Source organism: Bombyx mori, chromosome 18 (assembly GCF_030269925.1).
Source record: "Bombyx mori chromosome 18, ASM3026992v2".
Classification (NCBI taxonomy): Eukaryota; Metazoa; Arthropoda; class Insecta; order Lepidoptera; family Bombycidae; genus Bombyx; species Bombyx mori.
In genome coordinates this window covers 10,666,420-10,690,680 of record NC_085124.1, presented here as the reverse complement: position 1 = coordinate 10,690,680, position 24,261 = coordinate 10,666,420, and the positions used below count along the sequence as shown (strand labels likewise).

Sequence of the window (24,261 nt, the reverse complement as noted above, 5' to 3'; positions counted from 1 at the left end):
AAATGTTTGTACGAATGTAAATTTTTTTTAAACCCTTTTTGTGTGTGTGACATTTCGAAAAGAATTTTTTTTCGGAAAAAATATTTATACAATTCAGAAAATCATAGAGAACTCTTTTACCTTTAACGATGCATGTAAAACATAATATTATGACTAGTCCTAGACTAGTAAAAATTGTACGTCTCACGCATTGTTCACGCGAATTTTCGAATTTCGATTTCTAAGAAGTTTCATATCTGAGGTAGAAGAATGTTCCGTTCACCTTTCGAATAAAATAAAACAATCTAACAATACCTGCTATAAATAAAATATTCTCAAACATTGATATTATACATTATTTTTATAATAATAGAGGTATAAGCACAGCAAACGCGAAGTATTAAGGTCTATAGAGTTCAACCGAGGTGAAGGCTCGTCATTCATAAATAAAATATTTATTGTCCTCGAGGATGTTGACACAAAAAATGTAGTCCAATCATCACTCCCATTATAATGAAAGAGATTTTTTTTCCGATAAGAAGCCCCCCGTAGATTTTTATCAAAGGGCAATAATTGTGACACGACCCTCCGGGGTGGGGATTATTGTTTAAATTTAACAAAAAGTATTTCTGTCATTCCTCGAATCAAATACGATTTCCTTTTTTTAATATTGACAGAATTAAAAATACTTTTACAGTTTAATCTTGCGTTTTTTTAAAATTGTTATTACATCATTTCTGACGTTTGAAAACTTTACAGTTTTCGTTGTGACGGACGAACTGACTGAGCGCGAAATAAAACCGTAAAATTACTTTTAATTATGTCTACGACTCGGTGAAGGACGAAAAAAGTATTAGCAGATATTGACAGCCTAGCTAGAATCGTTGAGAGGACATAAACAAGAGAAATAAGTTTTTTTATATTATTCAGAATTATTAAGATACAGCGGTAGGTTGTAGTTTAAGCTGTATGTGTTCACCATCGTCTACTTAAAATAATTAATTGATAGACGAGGTCATTAATCTAAGTGATTAATGTTAAGCGCATATGAAAACTGAAGCAAATCATGAATGCGGCTTTTGAGATACAAAATCGAAGATTCAACTAGAACAACATAACTACTATAACCCTGAAAATCGGTGCGTTCGATTTTTGCAATAGCAATGAGTATATATAGAATATGTAGTATATAAGAGAAAAGTCTATCAATTATTATACTGCTTCGATAATATTGAAAAGACCTTACCCCTGATATAGCGGTAGGCAACGGCTTAGCTCTGCCCCTGGCATTGCTGAAGTCCATGGGCGACGGTAACCACTCACCATCAGGTGGGCCGTATGCTCATCTACCTACAAGGGCAATAAAAATATTCCCTGGAAGACTAAGAGTAGCATATACTAGCGAAAAGAAACAATTGGAGAATTTTCGCGTCGAAAACTACAATCTGTATTCGAAATTGGAATCAAGAATTTAGGTAAGAGAACAGAATACTGCAACCAAGGAAATATTAATGAAAGTCATTGCTCGAGGAGATCGGATTAGCGTATCCGTTTAAAAAAAAAACGGTTGTCTGTAAAGTCTTTTTGTTGAAGATAGTTGAACGTGACAACGTCATAAGAAAATACTGATGGAATGGTTTCATTTTTCAATCATCGCAATTATCGTTGCTATAAGCAATTGACACCACATTCACTTTTCACTGAATTTCATACTTGACGAAAACATGTAAATGTATTATTGTATAGCAGCTGTCCACGCGGATGCATCGCTCACTCAAGTAGGAGAGAGATGTCGAACGCTGCCGTACGCGGAGGCCGATTGTGCCTCTTTGTCCGCTCTCGCTTGCACTTCAAGCCTTAAATGGAACGCCTCAGAGCGAGGTAACGCCGCATAGGTCATGTTTTTTCGTGCGTGCAACCGGCTCCATCGAATTATAAGACGTTATCACGTCAAAAACAATTTAAAAAGTTTTTTAATCTATGTATCAGAAAATTCAACTTAAAAACACCGTTAATCATTTTCTTAAGCCATATGTGGCCAAAATTTCGCGAGCACCTACTCAATTAATCTGGCAGCTGTCTGACGAAATAGATAAACACGCACTCATTAACTTTAAGCTTTTAATAACGTACGAATTTCAACATTCTGTTTCAAGAGAACGCTCAAATTAATCGTCCGCTTCGGCTAAAATTTCAAAATATTTTCTTTTATTCTACTCCTGTTGATGGATAGATAAGCTTACGTACTATTTGGTATTGAACAGTTACTAGAATTTAAAGATATCGCAGCGTAAAACTTTAATGCTTCGACCCACTATGGGAAATGGGATCGTACTTTGAATAATATTGTATTTGGGATTTCCTACCCATTAAACTGGAATGGGTGACTGATTCGCGGCAGAAACAGGGTGAATATTATTACCTACCCGTGTTTTTTTTTATTGCCCTTGAAGGCAGACGAGCATACGGCCCACCTGATGGTGAGTGGCCACCGTCGCCCATGGACTTCACCAATGCCAGGGGCAGAGCCAAGCCGCTGCCTACCGCACCTGTTTGTGCGTTCACACACAGTCCCTGCTAACAATAAGTCTACAATTTCGCATTTGATTTAACTTTAGGATCAAACGTATTAATGTTCGACAAAGGTATGCACTAACTACATATACATGTCGGAGACGGTCATTAGTTTGGTAGCTAAACGAAACACAGCACGATTTTCGAGAGATGGCAGCACGATTGCGGTATCGTCGGAACTCGGCTAACTTCATGCTACGACAGAGCTTAGCCGATGAAGGCGCGTAGACGGCATCACACTTACCAACCAACCTCGTTGAAGAGCGGTGCCTCCGCCCTAAGAACTGTCATCCGTTTTCGTTTGCTAACGTCAAGAGAAGATTTCTAAATTGTTCTAAAAAAACAAACGTAATTGGTGTACTCAATATTTCTCTTAGCTCTATCACCCTATTCGCCCCTATGATGTCTGAAGATGATGTTAATAATTGTGGCTTCTCCGACAAACTTAAATTGTAATTCTTAAAATTTCTAGAGGGAATCAGAAACTGTATCAACATTTGCTTTCAAAGGTTACGCGATATATAAAGGGAAATTTGATACTAATTGCTTGCTTACTTGGCAAGGAAACAAAGTGAACTGGGTTAAGTCTCATTTTGTGAAAATTTAAAACGAGTTCTAACGCTCATTTAGATTTAGGTTTAGAGTACGGTATTAAGTTTATTATTATTTATTACTGGTGATAGGACCTATTGTGAGCCCGCACGGGTAGGTACCACAACCCTGCCTATTTCTGCCGTGAAGCAGTAATGCGTTTCGGTTTCAAGGGTGGGGCAGCCGTTGCAACTATACTTGAGACCTTAGAACTTATATCTCAAGGTGGGCGGCGCATTAACGTTGTGGATGTCTATGGGCTCCAGTAACCACTTAACACCAGGTGGATTGTGAGCTCGAGCCCATCTAAGCAATAAAAAAAAAGTGGTTAATGGAGTCTATAGACTTAAAAGCCCCTACTCTCCTTGAAACATGAGGTCGAAGTATCAATTGTATTATGTAACCGTTGACCCACCCCTCAGATATGAAAGAAAATGAAAATCAGTACATTTCATTTAGTGATGAAAAGTTTTCAATCGTACACATTTCACAAATACAGGTGCTAAACAATCAAAGTTTTCATTTTACTCGTTAGTGTTCCTTCAGTGTTCGAAATTACAATTTTATGTATTAATAGAGGTCCCGCAGTAGTCGAAATTCGACTATAATTAATTGGAATTGTAAGTTTGTACAATCATAATACACTATTATGATTGTATTTTATACTTCTATAATCACAAATTTCGCCAAGACTACACTATAAAAAATATTAACAAAGACAAACAATATTTAATTTCAATTTGACAACAGACGTGAAGAACAAAAGTTTGACAATAAATAGTATGCATGCGTGTGTGCGTCAAATACATGGTATGTAGTGTGTAATGTTTTCTTTATTGATTTAATGTATCTTTTATGCATTATTTAAAAAAAATGTTAGCATTGTTCACTTCTTCTCTATATTCTCTATAAGAGTGGAAAATTTCATACTCCTCCGTGCGCGCAATTTTCGTAAAAAGGGATACAAAGTTTTTGCTTCACGTATTAATATATAGATAATTTTCTCTTTGGTGTCATTACTTATATATAAAAAGAAAACTTTTCCTAAATGTTTTTTTATTAAAACAGTAATTGGTCACCTATAGTTAAAAAACCAAAAAAAACGACTAACAGCCTGGCCACGGGACATTCGCCGATGCGAATATTCGCGCGGTGCGAACGGCGAAGCGTCTAGCGACTAAAACAAGCGCATAGAAATGTACCTAACAAGCCACGCGCACCGGCGACCGGCGAAGCGACCGGCGAAATGTACCGAGCGAATCGCGCGATGCGGCGGGCGAGCAAAACAAATGCATGAATACGGACGGCGCGAGCCACGGAGTCGAGCGGTAGTCGCGGCGAATAGTGCAGTGATTAAATGAGTTTAGTTGTTTTCGCCGCGAAAAATTAACGCCGAAATTTTTATATTTTTTATTTATTTTTTATTTTATATTTTTAAAGTCGTCGTGGCCTAACGGACGTCCGGTGCAATCGTGTTGAGCGATGCACCGGTGTTCGAATATCAGGCGGGTACCAATTTTTGTAATGAAATACGTACTCAACAACACTCAACGTTCACGATTGATTTCCACGGTGAAGGAATAACATCGTGTGATAAAAATGAAATCTTCAAAATAATAATTTGCGTAATTACTGGTGGTAGGACCTCTTGTGAGTCTACACGGGTGGGTACTACCACCCTGCCTATTTCTGCCGTGAAGTAGTAATGCGTTTCGGTTTGAAGGGTGAGGCAGCCATTATAACTATACTTGAGACCTTAGAACTTATATCTCAAGGTGGGTGGCGCATTTACGTTGTGGATGTCTATGGGCTCCAGTAACCACTTAACACAAGGTGGGCTGTGAGCTCGTCCACCCATCTAAGCAATAAAAAAATAAAATAGCTGAAATACTAGCTAGACCAGCTATTTGGAAGTCTAGCCACCCAAAGTATTTCTCGTACTTCTTGTGGAATTCTCCATCTATATATACTACGATATGTATACGATACGTATACTCCGATTCTTATTCAAATCATGTACTTCACAATCTTTTCCAAATAATAGGTCCTGAACCAAAAAACTATTAATTTGTAAGCAATATCGAGATAATTTCGATATAGACATTTCGCTGTCGGACTTCCTTACTAGTCGCGGCGGCGAACGTGAGTACCCGTGGCCTGCAAACGGTGCTGCGCGAATGGTCGCCTCGCCCACCGCTTCGCTGTTCGCACCGCCGATCCCCGTGGCCAGGCCGTAATAAGCAGAACAAGAAGATATTGAACTGTTTTGAATTTGCCTCAACTAAAATTCAACACTTGTTAAGTTAGCAGATCATATTAGGTATTACTGTGCCCGTAATGTATTATGAAGGTAATTCGTACGTAGATGTCTCGCGCTGTTATTACTTATCTACATTACATTGCGTAAAACGGAAAATAAGTAAATAATACGTAATTTCAATTGAGAAATAAACGTTTTGCCCCCAATTTTAGGAATAATTATTAAGCACCCGGTTTTATTATTTTTTAACGAGGCGATTAATAATTTGCGACGCGCATTGATTCCATATTGGCTAAGGACAGGTGAGTGACGTTTGATACATGCACTATCTATTTTCAAACGTGTTTCACATACATAATAGCCGTCTAGCTTATTAAATCCAACACAGGAAAAGGTCATCAAATCGAGACAGTCTTTACTCCCATAAATAAAATGATTAATTGAAATAATGATGGTATTTATTAGTGGTGGTAGGGCGTACTATAAGACCGCATGTGTAGGTGCTAATGTCCTGTCTATTATTACTGCGAAGCAATCATGCCCTCCAGTTTGGAAGATGGGTATTTCTTATCCAACCCATTTGAAACTCCGACCTCATATCATAGTTGGGGTTGCAGCATTCACGCTGTAATGAATATGAGCTTAAGTACCATCAAACGGGTCATAAGTTTATCTAGGCACCTGGAAAATAACATTCGATAATTTACATTACAAGATTTTTTTTATTGCTTCGACGGGTGGACGAGCTCACAGCCCACCTGGTGTTAAGTGGTTACTGGAGCCCATAGACATCTACAACGTAGACGCGCCACCCAACTTGAGATACAAGTTCTAAACTCTCAGTATAGTTACAACGGCTGCCCCACCCTTCAAACCGAAACGCATTACTGCTTCACGGCAGAAATAGGCAGGGTGGTGGTACCCACCCGCGCGGACTCACAAGAGGTCCTGCCACCAGTAAATTTCTTATACAATCCATTTGAAACTCCGACTTCATATCTCAATTGGAGTGGCAGCATTCACGCTGTAATGAATATGAGCTTTAGTACCATCAAACGGGTCATAAGTTTATCTAGGCACCTGGAAAATAACATCCGATAATTTATATTACAAGAAAATCAAAGCATGTAATTTACTAACATAATATTTGAATTTTAATACTTGTATAATTCAATTCGATTAAGTACCAATCATCTCAGTTGATTCTTGGATTAATAATATTATGTTATCAACATCAGAACGAAACTTAAGCCCAGTTAATATTGTGTGATGGCATTGCGGCATGAGCTTCCTAAACTATAGTTAGAATATAACAAAGATGAGCAATTCGTGACTATGTAATCACAATTTTAATTTTATCTTTTTTTATTGCTTAGATGGGTAGTCGTGCTCTCGGCCCATCTGGTGCTAAGTGGTTACCGGAGCTCATAGACATATACAAAGTAAATACCGTCACTCACCTTGAGACATGAGTTCTGAGGTCTCAGTTTTTACTATACAACGGTTGCCGCACCTTTCAAGCCGAAACGCATTACTACTTCACGGCAGAAATAAGCAGGGCGGTGGTACCTACCCGTTCGGACTCACAAGACGTCCTACCACCAGTGATTATGCAAATTTAATTTTGCGGGTTTGATTTTTATTACACGATGTTATTCCTTCACCGTGGAAGTCAATCGTGAACATTTGTTAAGTACGTATTTCATTACGTTTTTAACATATTAGTTGTTGTTAAGTGAAAATGTTGAGTGAGTGAAAGTGTTGAGTGAAATGAAATTTTAAACTCTAATCTTAAGGTCGATATTAAATGGCTTTTACAGCTTTAAATTCCAGGTGACATGAGCGTCGGGCTTCTTGTAATGTTATAATAATAAAAATAAATATTAATGATCATTATCTTCTTTTGAAATTTGATCGCAATTGGTTCAAACAGATCTGAATTCTTTATAGAAGTGTCCTAAAAATCAAACTAAAACAAGAAAACTTAAATAAAATTCAAGAATCTGGATATCGAATCACTTCCTTTTCAATTTTAATTGAAACGGCCTCTATAATTTGGCAGGATCAGACGCCTTCGCGGCAAGAGCACTTGGCTCATCCCTCAGAGTTGAACGACCCGACTCAGAGGCTGTTTCATAAAAACGAAGGCCGACCCACCATGTGCTTGTATTTTCAGTCGGACTGAAGAAAAGTGCCAGTCGACTGGTGGCTGCCGTCGATGTAAGACGTGTCGCTCATCGTGAACTATAGCGCGCGTAAACAACATCGACACGAACTTCGACTTTTTTTAACTTCTTTAATAATCATTTAAAAAAAAAAGTTTTTATCAAGTGAAAAGTGTTTCAAAACTGTTGTTTTTTTTAACAAAGAAGGACGTGACTTTGAGTATCAATTTGTTGATCAAATATTAACTGTTGTTCCGTCAAAACATTAAAATAAAAGTTTGAGAACAATCGTTCGGTGGTTCTTTGCTGTGATTTATGCATTGACTATCAGTTTCCTGTGCGATCGGGCGGAAGCCGAACTGAGTTAAGAAATAGAATTCCAGAGGCGAATGACTCAAGTAAGCGGTAACTTGAACAATTTATATTATTTCAATTGTAGACTATTTACTTTTTTTAATAAAGCTTTAATTTCATTGAAATTAGCAATGTCTGTTTAAATTTTTATCGTGGAATGTTGTAGAATTGCACAAATTATTTAAATAAATAAAAATCAGTTGACAAAAATGTTAGACTGTCTCTTTTTTATTATTAAGAACGAATTTACTCTAAAATAATAGTAGATTATTGAATCTATAAAAACGGCTTTTCGGCAAAACGTTATTTTTGTTATTTATACAAAACAACAACAAAAATATTCAATCTTTTTTTTAATTCCTTTGCTTTCAAAGGTTTTGATACTCGATAAAAATCTTGCAAATGTATGTGCAATATTATACTGCAGTATTATCTTTAAAATAATATAAGTTAAATGATAAAACCAAATCCGTTTCTTAATATTCAACAAGTAGAATTTAATATTCAATTTCATGATTCTTTTTTTTAAAGATTATTATTAAAAACCCGACGAAGGCTTATGCTTTTCCTGCTTTTGTCCATTTTCATACTGTAAAGGTCAGTTCATTACATTTTTTTTAAGATTTAAGGCTTTATTAAAAAGGTACTGGTAGCGCAATTTTAAAATTGATAAATATGAAATGAATTTTTACATTTTTTGAAGTATCTTTTTTTTACTATTTATCTTTTACGTAACACACGTTAATCATGTACGTTACGCTTAAGTGTTTGATAATTTCACAACAATATTTAATTTTCGAATCAGTTTCTGTAGGTAACGGGATTCCTCGTGCACCTACCTGAATGCTTAGATAACGCATTTAAGTACTGAAATTCAGTGGTACCGAGTTCACAGATAATTATGACTTCAAACAGATATAATGTACAGTAATAAATTGTGCCTTCATCTTTACTAGCATTTTTATTGCCTACTAGCTGACCGGGCAGACTTCGTAGTGCCTCAACCGATAAATAAAAGTACTAAACTTTTGTCTAAAATAAACTTAAAACAAACAAAACGAATCCGTTCGACGGGTGACACATGAAAGGAAAAACAAAATTGTTATTTTTATTTAATTCCGAGCATTTTCATATTTATCTACCTTTTAAACCTTCTCTGGACTTCCACAAATAATTCAAGACCAAAATTTGCCAAATCGGTCCAGCCGTTCTCGAGTTTTAGCGAGACTAACGAACAGCAATTCATTTATATATATATATATATATATATATATAGATTGCTTGATAAGCGGGTATTTCAAGAACTATATTAACTGCATTTGAAACCTAACCTATTGTAGACGTAATTAAAACTACTTTTACGGTTTGATTTCGCGTTTTCTATTGACATAGTGTAGACCTCCACTTCCAACAGTCAGGAAATAATACACAGATTGCAGTAGCTTACTTAATTCTGTATTGCTTTATTTGTAACTCCACTTTTACAATCTTTAGACATCTGCTCACTACCGTATACACTGATTTCTGTCCCGTTTTTTCAGACTACCGCCTTTTTTATTATGTCACGTCCCCACTACTGTAATTGCTCCCACCAACAGTGTTGCTATTTGACAATCCGAAAATTGTCTTAACATTAACAAATTTAATTATTTTACAACAAACCTTACAATAGTATTAATTCCGATGTGTCGAATACTTTAAAGTTTTCTTATTCAAATACGAATAAAATTTTATTTGTTGACATTCCATTATTGTGCCAACTACCGTCTTAGCTTCTAGAAAAATTATATTTATTGCGCATTCTCGAAATTTATTACACACAAGACGATGACCGGTTTTTTTTTATATATCGCCATCTTGTTGTGTCTTTAAAGCGGTTAGTTGCCCTCAATTAAGAAAAATAGTATTATTACTCGCCAATAGATGTCGGGAAGAGTTGATTATTGAAAACACGAATAAAACAACATTTTCTGAAAATAAATCGTGGCTAGATCGATTTATCGCCCCCGAAATCCCCTGTATACTAAATTTTATGAAAATCGTTGGAGCCGTTTCCGAGATTCAGATTTATATATTTATATATATACAAGAATTGCTCGTTTAAAGGTATAAGATACAAATTTAATTGCGTTTTCTTTCTAGCTTATTAATAAATATAAATTTTTAAAGCGTAATATGTTCAGATGCTATTTTTCTCTAGACATAAACAATTGCACATAACGATCTTCAAAATGGAAAGTACATACTAAAAGACAAAGAGCTCCAATCGTTAAATTAAGACAATCTTTAATCTTGAGAAACGAACAGATAAAAGACAAAAGCCCGCATCAGAAGTAAATGCAGTATTTAATGATACGTATAAATTATGTAAAAGTTTGTTATTCGTGTGATAATATGATCCAATAAATTTTGGAATTTTAATTGTTTAATCTCTAAACTAAGAAATACGATGGACCACATGTACCAAATATAGCCGATTTGAGAATCAGCAGTAATTAAAAAAGACCCAATCTATGCTAAATCCTATCCATATAAAAATCATTCACAATATTTTTTATGTTCAAACATTATCAATCCATTCATTCATGACATTAATATTAATTAAAAAAGCGTCCAATTGCTATTCATCGTATGGCAGTCCGAGTTTGTACCTAGAATTTTAATGCAGTTATATTATTTGCTGTCAAAACACTCTCGAGTTGTTGTAGCATTAAATTCTACGGTAAATGATTATTAGCTGAATAATTGCTAATTTATCTACGTCCTAAGTTACCAATCAAATTATAAATAACTTTTAGCCTTCTCAACAACTAAACTAGTGATCGCCTCAATAGTTACTTCATCTATAAGACTCAAATTTATTTGTGAGGACTCTCAACAGCAACTTGCTGCTTTTGAGAGACCGATTCCAAGAATTATTAGCTGGGAAAAAAACTGAATGGAGATAATTTTCTTCATATAGTGGATTCGAATATACCATTAAGGTTTCTATTTCATAACCTTTAGAACTAGAAAAGCATACCGAACAACTGATCAGACACTAATCAACGGTTAATTAAACTTAAATTGACAATATATTGGTTCCAGTGAAAGCGCAATCTATTTCAAGAAATAAAAATAGTAGCTTCTCCCATCAGATGTGAGAAATTGGTTCCAGAAAACGACAGTGATCTCTTACTGGAAATCAAATAAACAAATTCTCGTGCAACCTATACATTTAGTACCATCTATACTAATATTATAAAGAGGAAAGATTTGTTTGTTTGTTTGTTTCGAATAGGCTCCGAAACTACTGGACCGATTTGAAAAATTCTTTTTCCATTAGAAGCCGACATTGTCCCTGATGAACATAGGCTACTTTTTTTTGATTTTTTTTTTATTTTATTTTTTTGGTTTCATGTGTGTTTTAATGTTTCCGAAGCGAAGCGAGGGCGGGTCGCTAGTAGTATATAATTTTATTAACGCCTTTTTGCTTTGTACGCAATGTAACATAATATAAAAATCAGATGACGCACAGGATCAACGGTTTCACTTTCAAGTGAACAAATTAACATTACATTACGGGTTAAAACATTCTGAAGTTGTCGTGGCCTAAACGATAAGATGCCCGGTGCAGTCGTATCAAGCGATGCGCTTGTGCCGGTGTTCAAATCCCGCAGGCAGGTACCCATTTTTCTAACGAAATACGTACTTGACAAATGTTGACGATTGACCTCCACCGTGAAGGAATAACATTGTGTAATAAAAATTTGACCACCAAATTTTTTCTTTTTTTATTGCTTATATGGGTTGACCAGCTCACAGCCCACCTGGTGTTAAGTGGTCACTAGAGCACACAGACATCTACAACGTAAATGTGCCACCCACCTTGAGATATAAGTTCTAACCTCTCAGTATAGTTACAACGGCTGCCCCACTCACAAGAGGTCCTACCACCAGTAAAAGTTTTAAAACTTGCGTAATTACTGTTGGTAGGACGTTTGGTTATTGCTGCCATGAAGCAGTAATGCGTTTCGGTTTGAAAAGTGGGGCAACCGTTGTGCTTTTAAAACTGAGACCTCTTCTCTAAAGGTGGAGGCATTTATGTTGTAGATGTCTACAGTTAAATAGGTAGATGTTATTTGACACCAGGTAGCCCGCCTCGTCCACCCAACTAAGCAAAAAAAAACAATTAAAAAATAAAAATTGAATTTTTCAATCTCTCTTTCGCATAGAGAATGATTTCAACATACGCTATGATTGTCAGCAATGTTTTATGACGGTAACATTACTCGTGAATACGTACTTATGAATTACATTGAAACATGAAATACATTACATGAATACAATGAAATACATTAGTAACCTTTGACGAATTCCCAATCATAAGTTAACAAAAACAAGGTTTGTTTTGTTTCATTTCTAATCAAATTCCAAAGTATGTTTACGTATACTTTGCAATTGTTACAAACGTAAAAATTCTGATTGCGTAATTTACGCAAGAGTTTTCCACAAGTCATTTATGTTAAGTTTGACTGTCAACCGAGAGTAAACGTCAAGACTTCATATTATCTTGCAAATCTGTAATACAAACATAGCACGGTACTGCTACGCCACCGCATACAATGTAAAATTTCTTAAACTACTAGTCATTTCGAGCCACGCTTCGCTGTGACTTTCGCTAATATGTAAAAGATCCACATTCTCATTAAACTCCCGAGATCACTTATCGCCCTTTAATGGTGATATGTCTGCTGGCATGGAGTGTAGTGTAAAATAGGTACAGGCTGATTGCTTAATTTAGATAATACCCACCATTTCATTTCACGTAGGACACCTTGTGGGCTTACGCGGGTAGGTTGCATCTCCCTGCGCATTTATGCCGCGAATCTGTAATCCATTCCAGTTTGAAGGGTGAAACAGTCGTTATATATGAGATTTATAAAGCAGCTACCCCACAGTATGAGGCATGAGGTCTGTAATTCTATAATATAGCACTATTTCGCGGCAGAAATAGGCAAGTCGGTGGTAGGTATCCAACTGTTTGAACTCAGCATCTCATACTTTAGGCCTTGGTGACTTCAAAAGGTTTGAAGAGTAGCATAGCTGGTATACAATAAAGTCACGGTCGCCCCAAACTTACAATGAAGTCACGATCATGAGCTTGTTCACTTCTGTAGTACAATAAACAAAAACTCTCTCACGACATTCATTGTTTTGTATAAACGGTAAAAAAAATAACTTAATGTCTACTAACCGACCACTGTCGGCGAGCTAATGAAAGTCCATACATATATACCGCGAATGACGAGCGCATTCGCATTTCGTTTTAGTGATTTGGCCCGTTCTCACGCACCGGTTAATTCATTATTGAAATATTTACGTAACTTGACGCATTAACTAACTCATTTCTAACATTAAAAGTTTCAAGCACTATAAAGTTTCGGAGTGTCGCTAATTTTTAACTGCTTTGTTGTTCAGCGGCACTAAATAATTCAACTAAAGCGGAACAATGGAGCTTCCCGGCCATACTCGCGATGTTGATCCGGGAATCACAAATGTCTTTGTTTCGTTCAAAATAATTTTATTTTAGGGCTTAAATAAATCCTTCATTGGTCTCCAGTAGTTAGTTAGTAAGTCGTATGGGGCTTGGATCAAATAAAATCTGTCGCGAGATAGTTGAACTTGGCTCCTTATACAAAAACGTTTTTAAATATTGCTGTATGTATTACATGTTTGTATTTCTCTTTACTAATACAACCTACAATCATATTCTATGTAAAGTTGACGTCATAATATTTATAACACATCTCAGATTCCCGATCACTCGTTTGAAATTTTTATGCTTATGTTCATTGCGTAATTTGAGAACTACATATTATGAATTAATGTTTTAATACGTAATAATGACGAGTTTTTGAAAAACATTTAAAATTCACAAATGATTTTGTTTTAAATTTGAAAGTGGAACATAGCTAGAATGACACTTGCCCCAGATTATTTTGTGTTGTGTATACTTGACATAATAGTTGACATTTAAATCATAGATTATACACTTAATATTGATTTAAATTGATAAAGACCAAACCAAAATCTCATAACAATCGATAACATAAAGAAAAACGTAGATATTACATAATGATTAACTTCTCTTCTAACTTTCTTCAACTAATATCTTTGGAGATATTGAGGCTGGACTTATAAAAGAGCAAGTTTTCTAGAGTATAATACACTCAAAATAGTCAGCAAATACGCAATATTTGTGGTCTTGGACTACGAGTGGAAATGTAAGTCGGATCCAATTTCCGGACCTCCCTTGGCTTACGTAACGCTCAAACTGTAAACAAGGTTCACTTTGGCTGACTTATGGATGTGGTTTCGCAATCATTCGAAATTTAAATACTTAGAGCCTTTACTGGTGGTAGGACCTCTTATGAGTCCGCACGAGTAAGTACCATCACCCTGCCTATTTCTGCCGTGAAACAGTAATTTCGGTTTGAAGGGTGGGTCAGCCGTTGTAACTATACTGTGACCTTAGAACTCATATCCCACGGTAGGTGGGGGGGGCATTTACATCGTAGATGGGCTCCGGTAATCACTTAACAACAGGCGGGCTATGAGCTCATCAAAACAAAAAAAACCTTAAAATCCCAAATATGCTTATGCTAAGCACAGCTCCGGCCTCGCGTCGATGATCTCATCTCTAATTTGGAGCTCCCAAATACCAGTCACTCTATTTATCTACAGAGAGACTACGTTTCTCTTTGCCTTTTCGCTATTTATCCCACGCAGCGTGTTCTGAGGTATTGTTAATTGAATTGTTTCGTATCGACCAACGCCACTATGCCGGTGTTCAAATCCCGCGAGAAGGTACCGATTTTTTCTAATTGAACAATTAAGCTGTGCACTATTGAAGTGTACAATAGAATTTATGGCTTACTCTCATTCAGCCCTCAAACTCTTTATCTAAACTGCCTGCGATATATACTTATAGGATGAACATTAACAGACCTTCTATATCTGTCAATAGTCGTTAAATCTTTATCTGGGCAGTAAATCATCACTACTTTTTATGTGCCTATTATCAGATCGGCGTTTATTACTCCGGAACCTACGGAGAAAATACAAGACGCCAGTCAACAGAATTAAATTTGACAGAAGGACTTTAACATTCCGTAGATTTCACGATAAATAAAACAAAATTGAATTTAAAAAAAAAATGTTTTCACTCCAGATAACATGTCAAAAAAGACATCCTCCTCCTTGCATCGATAATCCTCAGTGCCGAGGGTCATGTTCTCCTCTAATAACTTTCTCCTGCATTATCTTGCGCCATTCCTGCCTGTCCTCGGCTGTGTGGATAGCAACGTGGACTGAGGTATTGAGAGTCGAGCGTATTTGGTCCGACCAGCGAATTGGATTTCTGCCTCTAGGCCTTCTCCCACATACCTTGCCTGTTACCAGCAGCTTTTCCAGATTGTCACCTCTCTTTCTGGCGATATGTCCAAAGAACTCGAAACTCCTCCGCGCGCATGTAGTGCTGAGGCGCATTGGAATCTTGAGCTCGGTAAGAATGGATTCGTTGGTTCTGTGTTCTGTCCAACGAGTCCCAAGCATTCTCCAGCACATTAAAAAAAGAAAGACATAAGGTACATTATTAAGATGTTTGCACAAATCACAGGTCGAATATACAGAGTAAATATTCCTTCAAAAGAGCGTAATTAAATTAAATCTAATTTGGTTACGTTAGCACGCTATTATATTTTTCTCGCATCGTGCTCTTCAAAATGTGTAGGTACAATTTTTTAGCGTGTGCGTAATATGAAGCTGCCTTCACAAATTTTAACACTGGGCAACTTCAACGCATTAACACTGATAACGGGAGATAGATGAATGTAGGATTTAATTATTATTAACATTTCTAATTATTGTAAAACATTTCTGAACGAGTGAAAGGATTCTGAACGCATGCTGCGTGAAAGGGACGGATGTAGCTCTATCTCTCTCTCTCGCACGACGCCGCCATTATGAGTAAGATGTGTTTAATGTGCTCGATAAGAAATTAAAAAAGAAAAAGTATAGCTAAACCCAAGAAATAGTGATTTCATTTTGACCCACACCCACATGAATTTAATTTAAACAAGTGCACTTTCAGATATAGTTTCTTTCTAGAATCCTAAACCTGAGGAATGGACTGTGTCCATCAGAATACCCCGAGCCAGGTGCACCGCCTCACGGAGCACATTCTTGTGGGGCTTAATCGACCAAAACCGTTATACACGGGAGCTCTCTTCTTTGACGTCGCAAAAGCGTTCGACAAAGTCTGGCACAACGGTTTGATTTTCAAACTATTCAACATGGGTGTGCCGGATAGTCTCGTGCTCATCATACGGGACTTCTTGTCGAACCGCTCTTTTCGATATCGAGTCGAGGGAACCCGCTCCTCCCCACGACCTCTCACAGCTGGAGTCCCACATGGCTCTGTCCTCTCACCCCTCCTATTTAGCTTATTCGTTAACGATATTCCCCGGTCGCCGCCGACCCATTTAGCTTTATTCGCTGACGACACGACTGTTTACTATTCCAGTAGAAACAAGTCCCTAATCGCGAAGAAGCTTCAGAGCGCAGCCCTAGCCCTAGGACAGTGGTTCCGAAAATGACGCATAGACATCAACCCAGCGAAAAGTACTGCGGTGCTATTTCAGAAGGGAAGCTCCACACGGATTTCCTCCCGTATTAGGAGGAGGAATCTCACACCCCCGATTACTCTCTTTAGCCAATCCATACCCTGGGCCAGGAAGGTCAAGTACCTGGGCGTTACCCTGGATGCATCGATGACATTCCGCCCGCATATAAAATCAGTCCGTGACCGTGCCGCGTTTATTCTCGGTAGACTCTACCCCATGATCTGTAAGCGGAGTAAAATGTCCCTTCGGAACAAGGTGACATTTTACAAAACTTGCATAAGGCCCGTCATGACTTACGCGAGTGTGGTGTTCGCTCACGCGGCCCGCACACACATAGACACCCTTCAATCTCTACAATCCCGCTTTTGCAGGTTAGCCGTCGGAGCTCCGTGGTTCGTGAGGAACGTTGACCTACACGACGACCTGGGCCTCGAATCTATACAGAAATACATGAAGTCAGCGTCGGAACGGTACTTCGATAAGGCTATGCGTCATGATAATCGCCTTATCGTAGCCGCCGCTGACTACTCCCTGAATCCTGATCATGCAGGAGCCAGTCACCGTCGACGCCCTAGACACGTCCTTACAGATCCATCAGATCCAATAACCTTTGCACTAGACGCCTTCAGCTCTAGGAGCAGGCTTAGGGACCTCGGTAACCGTACTCGTCGAACTCGACAAAGAGTTCGCCGTGCAACCTAACCCATGAATCAGCTCGCTGAGTTTCTCGCCGGATATTCTCAGCGGGTCGCGATTCCGATCCGGTAGTAGATTCATTCGCGAAGCAGCTACTCTTGAGTTGTTAGGTCTCCTTCGGAGGCGCTCGGGCAGCTGTTAGCAAATCCCACCCCTCCTGGCTGAGCCTTTGCTCGCCCACCTGACCTGGTGAAACTGGAAAGGCCTCCGGGCCACCAGTAATCCTTCAATCATAAAAAAAAAAAAAAAAAAAAAAAAAAAAAAAAAAAAAAAAAAAAAAAAAAAAAAAAAAAAAATAATACCCCGAGCGCTATGACCTGCTACCTATGTCTTTTGATAGATAGCCATAGTCTATAGCCTTTTAAATGTCGCACTATTTTCAACTATCGCTGTCAAAAAAATACAATTAACTCGGTTCATTTCATTCCTGCTTATAATACCAATGGACTTATAATTGTATCACCGTCTACCTTCAAGCTAAAAATAACTGTCTTACAGTCAAAACAATTGTCCAATTCAAACGGCCGTCTATAAAAGGGGGTCGCGGGTTCGAATCCCGCAAAGGGAAGATATTTGTATGATAAATATAAATGTCTTTTCCAGGGTTATGGATGCATATTAAATATATGTATGTGTATAATAAAAATCTTACATTTATATCCGTTATCTGGTACCTGTAACACAAGTTCTTTACGAAATTATCACGGGACCAGTTAACGTGGCGTGATTGTTAGTAAATATTTATTACTATTATTATTATTAATTATTTACATCCAATGGAAATCATTCAAATAATAATGTTCAACGAATTAAACTCAGACCTATCAATACGTATATGTGTAAATAAATTAATAGCAAAAGTTCTACCATATTGGCAAATAGATCATCTATTGTATTAGAACGTCGAACCTTTCCCCACATTATTCATTTAGTAGATAGTGTATTATAGTATTTGAGATAATGTGCAGACTTCGTGGGTCTAATGAAGACGGAAATAAGTGAAAGAACATTGTGTTGTTACCACAATAAGTGTAAGTGAAGATATTACGTAAAGAAATGTTTTCGGGTATAATATTGGGCTAGTGTCGTTACATAATAAAAAGACTTAAGCTTGAGATTCATTTTCGTAGAAGCGGGTTTGAAAAGTACATATTATAGATTTTCCTTTAAAATGCTTTTATTAGCTTCGTATGTATAATATGTGTATTTGTTGACTTCAAAACATTTGATTAACTTGAAAGATTGCACACGCATAAAAAAATCGATGTAAATACAATAATTTAATACTTCGCTCCAATATCCAGTTTTAATACAATAAAAAATATAAAATTAATTGTTATTAGTTCATTTTGTTTTTTTTTTATATATTTTAAGCTATACAAATTATTTTAATTACATTTGCTTACTCTTTTTATCAGACGCCATTTTGGTCTACATTGCTGCCATAATTAAGATGAAACTCATAAATTTAATTAAAACCCATCAAGTAGGTAATCTTGCCTGCAAAAGAAAATAGATAAACTTAAACACTGAAAATTCCTTGCATTTTCAACACTGACTTCGACTTTATCTAAGATAGAACTCATAGCAATCTTAATAAGGTTTCGTCTATGCTCTAATATATGTAAATATATGCCTACTAAAAGAATGCAAAATTAGCAGCAAGAAGTTTTACTTATTATAAAATTTTCCTCTTTTAAATCTCTTTTCATTTTTCTTTTTACCCCGCCAAAACTCAACTGATCCTACTTTATTTTAAATTATAATCCCAACGTTTGACAGAGCTTCTATATTCTGTCTTTACTATGTCATGATTTTATCATAATGTGTTTGCTGGATGTCTGGAAGTTCGTGGTCCTAATTCACGGAATGTGGGAGACAAAGATAGATAGTGCTATGTCCTTGATTTCTTTCTCGACTATACCTTAATACCGCTGTTAGCGAAACCTCAGACTTACTCAACGAATTCCGAAAGAAACACTGAGTTAGATATTATAATGCGATTCAGTAAATTCTGTGTGTGTTTTCCGCGTTTTTGTCCCTTTGTGATAATATGATTTCTGTTTCTAACTGTAAATTTTCGTAGCTTTCTTTTGTCAATTGCCTTTAACACGCGTACAATTTTCCATAAATCATAAGAAAAATGACGAATTACGATTAGTCGCCTTATTATTTGCAAATCGATGCCTCCAATGAACACTACGCTAACTCCAAATTCGTAGATTTACAGGAGGAGCGTTTAAACGAAAAAAGTTCATAAAATCTTTATTATTGCAAATATATTTATGGTTTTCTTGTGTAACTAGCTGATTCACTCTTGCTTCAAACCCCATCAATAATGATTAATTGTAATACTTTTAACATAGTGAAGCGATTTGCCTGAAAAACGAAAATTTCAAAATTTTGAGTTAGAGTATTGTTCATTGGAGGCATCGACATATGATCCGAGAATATTTCTTGACAATTGCTTCGTAATTGCTTAATTTTATTAGTATATAGCTCTATAGTTAATAGTTAATAGTTCTAATAAGGACTATTATATTCTTGGAACACACACGCGTTTGTTTTGGCTAATGAATAGGTAGAATCGTGATATGAGCACTAGCACAACGGTAATAGTTATAAAAGAGTGTGAATGAAGCAGGATGTACGTTCTGAAATACAAAAATTATGTAAGAGGAGAAGGTGTCGTGGTCTAGAAGATAAGACGCCTTTTTTTTTTTTAACACTGGGGAATCCATTTACGGATACCCGGTCCGGGGGGGTAACGAACCGGGCTATGTCGGACTCCGGCGCCTCCTGAGAGGAAGAGGGGGACGAGAAGGTCCTCTACCTCCCCGAATTCCTCGCAAGAGACTACGCCTTGAAAAAGGCGCGCGAAGCACTTGCCCCGCAGAACGACTACCGACTAAACCCCATCGAGCTCCACCACACCGGCTACACCAGACATACGGTACCGCAGTGCGCGCCGAAAGTCCGCCTTCGCCGGTACCCGTCCTGATGATAAGACGGGATTTCATCTCCGCGACTTCATTGAAATAGATAATTCATGATTTGTATTATTGTTAAAAAAATGTAAATTTATAAATAAAATTATATTAATATTATTAAAGCTTATATTATTTAGTAATAGCGCACATTTTGTGCTCTAACATAGGTGACATAAATGTTTGTGATATGAAATAGCATTTAACCCAGAATGTAATAGTTAACATTTAAAATTGTCACACACAAACTTACGTTCACAAATCTCTCAATCATTTTACAAATTTCTTTTATAATTTGTTCTATATGTATCGGACAATGGTAACTGAGCTGTCAATGACCTTGAGCACTGTAACCATGGGATTTTAGATCGATTCTCGGCTGATTCTCTTTATGTGAAATATATTTTATAGTCGCTAGGTACAAGATGGGAAAATCGTAGCGTAGAATTGCTTCAAATTCATTTTGATTATATTTTAAAGTTTGCGAGAAAATCTTTGTTTTAAACGATTCAATATCTATTATGAAAAACACAATCGACCCCCACGATGAAAGAATACAATCCGTGTCGTAAAAATGAAATATGCATTTTTCTAAATCTACTAAATCAGTCTAAGTTTCAATTGAAATGTCTTAAATTGAGGTCCAATACCAATCTCAACACATCACAAAGTCACAATCACAATAAATTAAACATCACTGATATAGGAGAAAAAAATTGTTACGCCGACCCCAGGTGAATGGGAGAAGGGCAGGAGAATGATGATGATGAAACAAAGAAAAAAATACGTACTTTTAGTACCTTTTATAAACAAATACCTTTAATAAATACCTTTGTTCGTTTTATTTGGAATCAATAAAATATTTTAATTCTACGTAAAACACAACACCGACAAACATTAACAACGTAGTCTTCAAAAACAAAACAATTTCTGAATGAAAATTAGCTAAGAATTTTTTTCCAACGATAAGGAAAACCGGAGGAATAAATTGTAATAATATACGTCATTTACAATGTAGCTACGAAGGCACTGTTTTTTTATTACTAAGCGAAAGGACGTCTTTACTTCGTAGAAAATAACATTTAAGCATTAAATTTGAAGCACAATCTCTTAGCATCATTATTACCCTTATTAAAATGAAAAGGGTGCCCATAATCACATAATCTATTGTACATTCAGATGCGACAGTACACAAATAATGTTTGAAATAAGGCATAACGCGAAATGAATGTCCTTTCAAATTCCTAATGTGACAACACAAAATGCTTTTTGTCCAAAATGTTTTTTGTTTTTTCAATTTCAGTCAGACATTTTTCTCCAGATAGTAAATGGAGACCATTAAGTTCAACGCGGAAATGTCGCGATTCTTCAGGTATGAAACACATATTTTTCTTTTAGATCGAATACTGATTTTGGATTTTGCTGAAATAAAAAAGCAGTGTTCCTTTTAAATAGCATTAGCATTTTTGTTGCCCTAAGGATCTGCCGACCTCATTATACACCTGTTTACTTACATCGGTGCTTGAATTTCTGCCATAGTCTCAATTGATTGTGGAAAGTAAGTGATTTACCTAGGTAGCTATTTATTAAAAATTAAAATTTAATTGGAATCGTAATGTCTTCATTTCATGGATTTCATCTGTCCATCGTATTTTACAAGTGAAAGTATTTACAAAATCTAAAGGAATATTATGGAGGATAATCCATAACATTATAAATAAATAAGAATTGTAACAAAATATTTTAAACTCCAGTTTGCTGTCGTATATTGTCGTTGTCTTTTATAGCATTTAACTCAAGTTAAATCTAAACCAGCATTTAATTTATAGACGTCTAGACAGTAATGGCTTTAAAATGCTAACCAGTCTTGGAAAACTATAACGTTTTATTTCACAATAAAAACGTATTTATTTCATAAAGACTAATGGTAATTAGATTGTTGAATTTATCTATCTTCAAGCTGTTGTATGTAGTTACAGGCGGCCACGGCAAGAGAGTTTTCGTGTTACGCCCCTTTTTCGAAATGGCACACTGATGCCGACTTAAATATGTACATACTTCTAATGGAGTCTAACTCCAGGTCATCGTGAAGATCTACGTACCTCGGGAATCACTGTGCTCCGACGGCTATCCTGCAAAAACAGGATTGGATGATTTGAAGAGGTTTTAAATTAGTGCGGGCCGCGTGAGCGAACACTACACTTGCATAGGTCATGACCAGACGTATGCAAGTTTTGAAGAGAGCTTATTACGAAGATGGGCAGTGTGCATGTACTTCTAGCATCGTCTAACGTTGACCACATGTATTGAAATGTAGCATGTAACAACATGTAATAATCCAACGAAGAGTGAAAAACTAACATAATAAAAAAAAACGGATCTCAGAATTCCATTCTAAGAAGCTGAAGTGTTACAAATAGTTCAAATTATTATCGTTTCAATCTGATTATATTATCAAGAGCATTCATTATAATAAGCCCGTTATTGGAATTGTGAAACATCAAAGGTGTTTTTTCTCTTGTTTGTTCAAGTGTGTCTCGTAAAACTGTAGCCGTCGTTCAATATAATATTGTTATATAAAATTCAGGTTAAGTTATTTAACGTCAGTGTAAACATGATTCAAATACCGTTAGTTTTTACGGCTTCCTTTTATCTGATACGGTCTAATAGGGACTTTATCCAATGAATCCGAAAACGGATTTGCTACTTCTTTCATAAATAGTTCCTGAAGACTGTAGTTACTGAAAACGTAGTTAATTTATAAAATAAGAAAAAAACGTATATATTTTTTTCAAATTAGTTTTACTTTCAAATTAGTTTTACTATCATTTTTTGTGTCAACATTTTTTAATTAGGCTGCCTTGAGTTACGTGGTTACTGGAGGCCTTAGTTTTAAGACATTCAAGACATTGACGAGACATGATAGTTTTTCGAAAAGTTAATTATAAGTTTTAATACTAACTATACTTGAGATATATACTAACGATAATGTAACTATACTTGAGACCTTAGAACTTATATCTCAAGGTGGGTGGCGCATTTACGTTGTGGATGTCTATGGGCTCCAGTAACCACTCAACACCAGGTGGGCTGTGAGCACGTCCACCCATCTAAGCAATAAAAAAAAAATACAACCCGGTTCAAATTCACAATCACATCGGACCCTTTTCTGGACTTCAAAACTATGAAATAGACCGCTTACGTTCCCTTTGACAAGGACAATGTAATCTTAAAGATTTCACAATGAAGCGCTCGTAATGCCACGACGAGTACGAATTACGTAAAGTATTGTACATTATACGTAATATTGTATTTACGTAATAATGACGATAGTTATTGTAAATAATACTTATGTTAGAAAATGTTAAATGATAACATATTTTCCATCTGTTTTATTTTTATTTTTTATTGCTTAGGTGGATGGACGAGCTCACAGCCCACCTGATGTTAAGTGGTTACTGGAGCCCATAGACATCTACAACGTAAATGCGCCAACCACGGTAGGCAGCGGCTTGGCTCTGCCTATACGCCTATACTGCCTCTGCCTATACTGCCTTGCATTGCTGACGTCCATGAGCGACGGTAACCACTCTCCATCAGGTGGGCCGTATGCTCGTCTGCCTATACGGCAATAAAAAAAAATAAAAAAAGACACCTTGAGATATAAGTTCTCAGGTCTCAGTATAGTTACAACGGCTGCCCCACCCTTCAAACCGAAACGCATTACTGCTTCACGGCAGAAATAGGCAGGGCGGACTCACAAGAGGTCCTACCACCAGTAAAACTGTTTAGAATCAGAAGTTTATTAGGTAGGACATCATTCGTCCGTTAAACTACTACTACTACTACTTCTACTATTAGTATTAGAGACTACTAGTAGTAGTGATACTAGTAGTATTGGAGTATAGTATTTGACTTCAATATTCTATCGCGACTTCTTCATAGACAGTATATTAACTAAATAATACAATAGCTTTTTAACTCTCAAT

The 24,261-nt window shown here is 36.4% G+C and overlaps 1 protein-coding gene across 1 annotated transcript in view; it reads left to right on the top strand.

Moving 5' to 3' along the window:
* Window positions 1-7,600: 7,600 nt before the first annotated feature.
* LOC101737500 (G-protein coupled receptor moody) overlaps window positions 7,601-24,261 on the top strand; it is a 129,836-nt gene continuing 113,175 nt past the window's right edge. The window contains exon 1 of the mRNA XM_004928377.5: window positions 7,601-7,967. The gene's annotated coding sequence lies outside the window, so the exon portion shown is untranslated. The remainder of the gene's footprint in view (window positions 7,968-24,261) is intronic.